This window comes from Panthera pardus, unplaced genomic scaffold, assembly GCF_024362965.1.
Source record: "Panthera pardus isolate Hobbes unplaced genomic scaffold, ASM2436296v1 HiC_scaffold_25, whole genome shotgun sequence".
Classification (NCBI taxonomy): Eukaryota; Metazoa; Chordata; class Mammalia; order Carnivora; family Felidae; genus Panthera; species Panthera pardus.
In genome coordinates, this window is record NW_026526821.1 from 90,768,229 (window position 1) to 90,777,941 (window position 9,713).

Here is a 9,713-nt window from a genome sequence, read left to right on the forward strand (position 1 = left end):
GCTATGAAGCTTGAAATCAACCACAGGAAAAAGTCTGGAAAACCTCCAAAAGCATGGAGGTTAAAGAACACCCTACTAACGAATGAGTGGGTCAACCAGGCAATTAGAGAAGAAATTAAAATATACATGGAAACAAACGAAAATGAAAATACAACAATCCAAATGCTTTGGGATGCAGCGAAGGCAGTCCTGAGAGGAAAATACATTGCAATCCAGGCCTATCTCAAGAAACAAGAAAAATCCCAAATACAAAATCTAACAGCACACCTAAAGGAAATAGAAGCAGAACAGCAAAGGCAGCCTAAACCCAGCAGAAGAAGAGAAATAATAAAGATCAGAGCAGAAATAAACAATATAGAATCTAAAAAAACTGTAGAGCAGATCAACGAAACCAAGAGTTGGTTTTTTGAAAAAATAAACAAAATTGACAAACCTCTAGCCAGGCTTCTCAAAAAGAAAAGGGAGATGACCCAAATAGATAAAATCATGAATGAAAATGGAATGATTACAACCAATCCCTCAGAGATACAAACAATTATCAGGGAATACTATGAAAAATTATATGCCAGCAAATTGGACAACCTGGAAGAAATGGACAAATTTCTAAACACCCACACTCTTCCAAAACTCAATCAGGAGGAAATAGAAAGCTTGAACAGACCCATAACCAGCGAAGAAATTGAATCGGTTATCAAAAATCTCCCAACAAATAAGAGTCCAGGACCAGATGGCTTCCCAGGGGAGTTCTACCAGACATTTAAAGCAGAGATAATACCTATCCTTCTCAAGCTATTCCAAGAAATAGAAAGGGAAGGAAAACTTCCAGACTCATTCTATGAAGCCAGTATTACTTTGATTCCTAAACCAGACAGAGACCCAGTAAAAAAAGAGAACTACAGGCCAATATCCCTGATGAATATGGATGCAAAAATTCTTAATAAGATACTAGCAAATCGAATTCAACAGCATATAAAAAGAATTATTCACCATGATCAAGTGGGATTCATTCCTGGGATGCAGGGCTGGTTCAACATTCGCAAATCGATCAACGTGATACATCACATTAACAAAAAAAAAGAGAAGAACCATATGATCCTGTCAATCGATGCAGAAAAGGCCTTTGACAAAATCCAGCACCCTTTCTTAATAAAAACCCTTGAGAAAGTCGGGATAGAAGGAACATACTTAAAGATCATAAAGGCCATTTATGAAAAGCCCACAGCTAACATCATCCTCAACGGGGAAAAACTGAGAGCTTTTTCCCTGAGATCAGGAACACGACAGGGATGCCCACTGTCACCGCTGCTGTTTAATATAGTGCTGGAAGTTCTAGCATCAGCAATCAGACAACAAAAGGAAATCAAAGGCATCAAAATTGGCAAAGATGAAGTCAAGCTTTCGCTTTTTGCAGATGACATGATATTATACATGGAAAATCCGATAGACTCCACCAAAAGTCTGCTAGAACTGATACACGAATTCAGCAAAGTTGCAGGATACAAAATCAACGTGCAGAAATCAGTTGCATTCTTATACACTAACAATGAAGCAACAGAAAGACAAATGAAGAAACTGATCCCATTCACAATTGCACCAAGAAGCATAAAATACCTAGGAATAAATCTAACTAAAGATATAAAAGATCTGTATGCTGAAAACTATAGAAAGCTTATGCAGGTAATTGAAGAAGATATAAAGAAATGGAAAGACATTCCCTGCTCATGGATTGGAAGAATAAATATTGTCAAAATGTCAATACTACCCAAAGCTATCTACACATTCAATGCAATCCCAATCAAAATTGCACCAGCATTCTTCTCGAAACTAGAACAAGCAATCCTAAAATTCATATGGAACCACAAAAGGCCCCGAATAGCCAAAGTAATTTTGAAGAAGAAGACCAAAGCAGGAGGCATCACAATCCCAGACTTTAGCCTCTACTACAAAGCTGTCATCATCAAGACAGCATGGTATTGGCATAAAAACAGACACATAGACCAATGGAATAGAATAGAAACCCCAGAACTAGACCCACAAACGTATGGCCAACTCATCTTTGACAAAGCAGGAAAGAACATCCAATGGAAAAAAGACAGTCTCTTTAACAAATGGTGCTGGGAGAACTGGACAGCAACATGCAGAAGGTTGAAACTAGACCACTTTCTCACACCATTCACAAAAATAAACTCAAAATGGATAAAGGACCTGAATGTGAGACAGGAAACCATCAAAACCTTAGAGGAGAAAGCAGGAAAAGACCTCTCCGACCTCAGCCGTAGCAATCTCTTACTCGGCACATCCCCAAAGGCAAGGGAATTAAAAGCAAAAGTGAATTACTGGGACCTTATGAAGATAAAAAGCTTCTGCACAGCAAAGGAAACAACCAACAAAACTAAAAGGCAACCAACGGAATGGGAAAAGATATTTGCAAATGACACATCGGACAAAGGGCTAGTATCCAAAATCTATAAAGAGCTCATCAAACTCCACACCCGAAAAACAAATAACCCAGTGAAGAAATGGGCAGAAAACATGAATAGACACTTCTCTAAAGAAGACATCCGGATGGCCAACAGGCACATGAAAAGATGTTCAACGTCGCTCCTTATCAGGGAAATACAAATCAAAACCACACTCAGATATCACCTCACGCCAGTCAGAGTGGCCAAAATGAAGAAATCAGGAGACTATAGATGCTGGAGAGGATGTGGAGAAACAGGAACCCTCTTGCACTGTTGGTGGGAATGCAAATTGGTGCAGCCGCTCTGGAAAGCAGTGTGGAGGTTCCTCAGAAAATTAAAAATAGACCTACCCTATGACCCAGCAATAGCACTGCTAGGAATTTATCCAAGGGATACAGGAGTACTGATGCATAGGGGCACCTGTACCCCAATGTTTATAGCGGCACTCTCAACAATAGCCAAATTATGGAAAGAGCCCAAATGTCCATCAACTGATGAATGGATAAAGAAATTGTGGTTTATATACACAATGGAATACTACGTGGCAATGAGAAAAAATGAAATATGGCCTTTTGTAGCAACATGGATGGAACTGGAGAGTGTGATGCTAAGTGAAATAAGCCATACAGAGAAAGACAGATACCATATGGTTTCACTCTTATGTGGATCCTGAGAAACATAACAGAAACCCATGGGGGAGGGGAAGGAAAAAAAAAAAAAAAAAAAAAAAGAGGTTAGAGTGGGAGAGAGCCAAAGCATAAGAGACTGTTAAAAACTGAGAACAAATTGAGGGTTGATGGGGGGTGGGAGGGAGGGCAGGGTGGGTGATGGGTATTGAGGAGGGCACCTTTTGGGATGAGCACTGGGTGTTGTATGGAAACCAATTTGACAGTAAATTTCATATATTAAAAAATTAAAAAAAAAAATAAATGAAACGTTATAAAAAACAAAAAAAAAAAAAAAAAAGAAAATAAAAGAAATTCCCCAGACTGTTTTACTTACCTCCATATTCAGTGCCTTTGCTAAGTTTTTCCCTTGTTACAGATCTCCTTGGGTATTAAAATACAGTGGTGAGACAAGACAAAGAAAGCAGCATTAATCTACTATGTGATAATGTAAGACTTTAATTTAAAATTTATTTTTGGGGCACCTGGGTGGCTCAGTTGGTTAAGCGTCTGATTGTGGCTCAGGTCATGATCTCGCAGTTCGTGAGTTTGAGCCCTGAGTCGGGCTCTGTGCTGACAGGTCTGAACCTGGAGCCTGCTTTGGATTCTGTGTCTCCCTCTCTCTCTATGCCCTTCCCCTGTTTGTACTCTCTCTCTCTCTCTCTCTCTCTCTCTCTCTCTCAAAAATAAATAAACATTAAAAAATTTTAAAAAATACTTATTTTCTTTGGTTGCTCTGGAGTGTCTCTATCACCATTTGTTATACATTTATATAAAGTTCAGCCAATCCATTTGATCTTTTAGACCTCTCTGTTCAAACACCTTTGAATTTACATCAAATTTGTTGTTAAAGTAAAGGTGAATGGTATATAATATATAATATAAAATAACATATTTTACGTTATAAATGTATAAATTATATACATTATATTATATAATAATATATGACATATGTGACACATGTCCAATAACTCATGTCCATTAGGCCCACCACTGCCTGTCAGAGCTATTGAGAGCTATCTTGTTCCTCTGAAACCAGACATGTATTCGTCTATAGATGATAAAGAATTTTTTCCCCATGGGCATTCTTCTGCTTCCCCTGCTAACCTGAAAACCTCTGCCTGGGTATTAAGGCATTGCATCACTATAATTACAAAGAGCCTCTGGCTCTAACATGGCCCAGGCTTCAGATATCTGAATATTTCTTAGAGATACCTTTTGTTTGTATACTAAGACATGCTTGAAAACAACAGCCATTCATTATGTGGAGAATGTTTTTCTACGGATAATTACAGAGCATAGGCAGATTGAAATGTTTATCAGCCAGGAGAATTTTATGATTGATTTATTATGATGCATTTTGGATAGATGGTTTTTAAAAACTTGTGTCCATGACCTCATGATAAAATGGTTCCAGGCCAGTTATTACAATTTTGCTCAATTCTGCTAGCATCCTTGTTCACCTAAAACCCACATAGTCCTTGAGTATGAGGTTGTTTTCTTCTGGAATAGCTCTCTTAGATTTTATTATGCACCAGGTTATTTATCTGCTAAGCAAAAACAAGCCAAGCATCCCAGGATCTGTTAAGTACCTTCACATTCGTCCATTCAAATCCACAGGCTTTCAGGCATTAACCCATCCCCACACAGTCTTCGTGAAATAGCTCATCAAATGCTTGGCAACAGGACGAAGCCATCTGGTGAAGAGTAAATTGTGATTATAACCCATCCAAATCTGCCTTCTCATCAACAGCAACACTATCATCTCCCTTACCCTTATAATCAGTCATGAAACCCTAGCAAAGAAAGATGAAAAAAAAAGCAAATCTGACCACCCAGAGTTTTTGGTGTCTTTTTTTTCTTTTTCTTTTTCTTTTTTTCAGTTGGTAGAGCCCTATCACATTCATCTCTGAGTTAAAAACAAACTTATCTTATGGAAATTTCCTTGGTCACTGAAGACCAATATCTCTCAGCATTTGTTTCCCCAGCTGCTTGGCACATGGGATATTCTGGGCCATCGTCATACCGCTCCCTCAGCAGGAAGCCCCTGAAATCCGACAACAAGGTGATTCAATAGGAACTCCACGGAGCAAGCTCTTTTCAGTGCATTTGGTGGACTTCTAGGCATCCTCAGGCCCAGAGCAAAGTGCAAGAGCCACAAAACCATTCTGAGGAGTGAGTGACATGCCATGACCAATTTCAGCAGACTTCCAATCAGATTGCTTAAGCTGCCATTCCTGCAAAAACACTGTTCCAATCACATGGCTAAGCAGTTGGCAGAAGAACAAGTGATCTTGGCTGTGTGATGAGATCTCCTGATGCCTGAGTCTCACCCCTGAAGCTGTCCCCCATTTGGTTTTAGTGTGCAGTCGACATTGAGTGCTTCAAGTGTCATTAGCAGACCAACCACAGAAGCATCATATGGGAAGCTTGTTAGATATGCAGAATCTCAGCCCTACTTCAGACCACTGTCTCAGAACCTGCATTTTCATAAGATCTCCAGGGACTCCAGGACTTTGTATGCATATTGCTGTTTGGAATAGAGCACTCCTTCCCAGAACATGCTACCCATCAAAATCTCTGGGAGAGCCCAGACTAACATCAGAGTCTCCAAGGGTGGAGCCTAGAAACCTTGATTTATAATAAGCTTTCTAGGTGTTTTGTATTCTGCCAACCTGATACAAACCTGTGAACAGTAGTTCACATAGTTCAGTAGCTCCCAAATGCCTTTGACAATAAGAATCACCTGGAAGAGGAGGCTTATTTTTAAAGAAGATCTGAACCCACTTCCCAGACTATTTTATTTGGGGCTTGGGGTAGGACATGAGAATCTGTGTTCTCTCCCTACACACATACATGCACAACTGATCCTTGTAAAACCTGGGAAACATAAGTGTGGTCCCTAGCAATGGCTCTTAAATGTTAGTGTGCAGCAGAATTATCTGGAGACCCTACTGACAATATTGTTTCCTGCAACCTGTAAAAATAAATAAACACCACCCAAATGAAAGCAGGCAAAGTCTATTTATTCAGAACTTGCCATAGCAAGGGAGTCAGCACCATCACTTGCATTTGGCAGAAACACAAAGGTGGGAAGTGGAATGTAAACGGTTATAGTGAAAAAGGGAAGGACTCTGGTATGCCTTGATTGGAGGTTGCTGGCATGGGGAAGCTGGAAGAACTAATGAAGTAGAACATCATATGTGATTAGTTAGGAGAACACATTTAGCTTTCTCTGGTTAGTGCTATGTTGGGAGCAGGGACAAAAATTAGGGAAGCTGGCAGTTAATTGATCAAATCATGGCTGTTTGGGGCTGATTGCTGTGGAGGCTGTGGTTTGGCTTCATGGACTGGCTGCTGCAGAGACTGTGGGTCAGACTTCTATTTTTATATATAGTCTGGCCATGGGCAGTTTGTCAGTTTGAGTTTCTCAACATCCACACCAGAATTACTAAATAGAAACAATGGTGTAGGCCTGGGCAGTGATGTTTTAATAAGCTCCCCAGGTTTTCAAATTTGTGAACCACCTATCTGGAGACATCCTAGCTTTTAGCTAACTGTCCTAACACATTTTCAAAGGTATCAGGTAGCTTTTACCCCAACTCTGACCCTCACACACCATTTGAAGCAGGAACTTCACAGTCAGAAGACGCTTGTTGGCAGCTTCTCACCATTTATACACATAACTTTAGCTTCATTATTGGTGGTGGGCATGAGGCCTGCATTCTTGGGCCGTTGGGTGTTTTATTTGGGGATGGAATGGGGAGAGAAATTGGAAAAAAGACGTCAGGATGTCTCTCTATAGATCTCATCTGAAAATCAGATATAGAGTTCTCCACCAGAATCTCCTAGACAGCTTCCACAATCAAATGAAGACTCCAGAGGAGCATGCATCCCAGAATTGTCCATGTGGAAGGAATTGTACTTTGAAAAAGCCACTTGATGATTCTGATATTCCTCTATACCCTTTCGTTGAGAACCACCGATGTAGAGAATATAATAATTCGGGGGTTGCAAACTTCAACACCTACATGGGCCATGAGAGTAACATAAATTAGTAGGATGGCTAGATATTTTAAATGTGTCTTTGACACAGACCCAACTTGTTTGCTTATTAAACGTATGGATTTTTTCATTTGCATAAATAAATATAGTCTGTCATTTATCTTTGGGGGGAAAACAGTTCTTAGCCTGCCTTTCATTTTTTTACTTTCAAGATATGATATTTTGCTATTACTCAGAAAAAGAGCTCAAGCATGATGCTAAATGGCAAATGAAACTCAGTATCAGGGAAAAAGTTGTGAATGATGGACAGACTGGGGGTGGACAGCTGCTACTCAGTTCTATGCAATTAGAGTTTATGGGAAATACAAACCATTGTCTTACCTGATTTTATCTTATTCTGATTTTTCAAAAAAGTCAGAACTGAAAGTGTTTATATGAAATCACTTGATCTTTAGATCTTGGCTCAATTTATTTTTAAGATTGTGAAGATCAAACAGATAAGTTTGATGGGCTGGATACAGACCCCAAGCCAAGTTTGCAACCTTGGTATTACAGCATTCCATGTAAATATAATGTTAGCACAGGATCCAGTTCTTGCCAGGCGTATCAAAATGTTCCCCAAACAAATACACACAAACAGCAGGACCACATCAACTCTACCTAACCCCTACCTAGTTGATCATTTTCATAGTGTATCTCGACCTTGTTTAATATGTCACCAGAAAGCAAAGATGTCAGCCAGATCTACTCATGACCTCCTTTTCAATGATGAACATAATCTCTCTTTCCTTTCCCTTTTGTCCTCTTTAATTCATAAATCCCAGTGGTTAGGCAGACTTTGTAGCAGAAATTATGGGACTGGAAAGTGACTAATCTCTTCTTGGCACTAGACGTAGTTAAGTTGTTGGTATCTTAATTTTAATTTAAAATAGATACAGAATCAACAGTTTCTAGTTCTTCACTGGGCTAAAGAAAAAAAAAAGATTTTACATTTCCAAAAGTTTTCAGCTATATTTGGGATCACTGGACTAACATTTCATTAAGGATTGGGGGACTGTTGCTTTGGAGGATCAGAAAGTGGAGAAATTATTAAATATTTTAACAAAATCTTTCTACAAGTGATATTGAACTTGCTAAATATTTCTAGTATTTTCAGAACCAATCAGAGTCAAGCAAAAGTGGGCTGTAACACTTGGAAGTGGGTGGCTTAATGAGAATAATATTTTTTGCTAGAGCATTTGATTAAAATTGATATTTTGGTTAAAATGGTTGACTCACTTAAGCAATACTTTGACAGGTAATATCTTTTTAAAAAATCACTGATGCAAATCTGAATAATGGCATTAATTAATTAAGATTCCCAACTAGTGAAATATAAATTGAAATTCCAACCTTCATGGGAAGTTTTGGAAAAGTGTTCCTCGCCAGCATCTTCTCATTTTTTTCTTATCTATTTCTGTAATGCAGGTATGTAAGTTGCATGGTGCAGCCCAAGGTTGGACCACGAACTCAGACCAGCAAAGCCAGAAGTCAGGTGAGCTACCATTCTGAAACTAAGTGATACATAACAAATGGCTGACTATGTGACAAAGGTAATAAGTTGTCTCAGCTAAAATCTTTTTTTTTAAGTTTATTTATTTATTTGGGGGGGGGGGGCGGGTAGGCAGAGAGAGGAAGAGAGAGAGAGAGAGAGAGAGAGAAAGAGAAAGAGAAAGAGGGAGAGAATCCCAAGCAGACTGTGCTGTCAGCACCAAGCCCGATGTGGGGCTCAAACTCACCAACTGTGAGATCATGACTTGAGCCAAAATCAAGAGTTGGATGCTTACCTGGATTGAGCCACCCAGGCACCTCTAGCTAAAGTCTTAACTGACTTAAAATGCTTCACCCAGGAGTTGTCTGGTTTGAAAAATTACATGAAAGAAAGAAAGAAAGAAAGAGAGAGAGAGAGAGAGAGAGAGAGAGAGAGAGAGAGAGAGAGAAAGAGAGAGAGAGAGAGAGAGAGAGAGAGAGAGAGAGAGAAAGAAAGAAAGAAAGAAAGAAAGAAAGAAAGAAAGGTGACATGTAGGAAATTCTTTCTTCTAAAAATAAATAATTCTTTATTCTTAAAAACAGAGTATAAAATCTTCGTAAGTAGTAAATAAGTTTATTCTCATCTTCATTTTTAAACATGAATAAATATTTGTATATAGGAAATTAGTTTGCTTCCTCAGAGTTTAATTGGACATGGTTTCACATGATCACTCGAGCCAATAATCATGGAAGCTCATGCCTGTGCATTACTGAGGATTGAAAATCAGTGAAGAAGAGGAGGTGGCAATTTTTAGAATTAAATGTTTATGAGCACTGATTTACCAAACAAAGACTTGAATTTCATATGTCTAAAAATGAAAAGACTATGTGTAAGAACTTTTAGAAACTTTGAGGGAAAAATGCTAATGGGACTGTAGGGAAGAGACCAAATAGATTAGAATAGAAGGACACTTAAGGACAGTTAAGATGGACTGAAGCCCTTAAAGAACAATTGGAGCCCAGAAAAATCACCAAACATGGCGGTCCAATCAAAAAGAGAACCAGATATGAT

The 9,713-nt window shown here is 38.8% G+C and overlaps 1 long non-coding RNA gene across 1 annotated transcript in view; it reads left to right on the top strand.

The window, feature by feature from the left end:
• LOC128773543 (uncharacterized) overlaps nt 1-8,667 on the top strand; it is a 100,692-nt gene extending 92,025 nt beyond the window's left edge. Inside the window, exon 3 of the long non-coding RNA XR_008417903.1 lies at nt 8,600-8,667. This is a non-coding gene — a long non-coding RNA (uncharacterized LOC128773543). The remainder of the gene's footprint in view (nt 1-8,599) is intronic.
• The last annotated feature ends 1,046 nt before the right edge of the window (nt 8,668-9,713 follow it).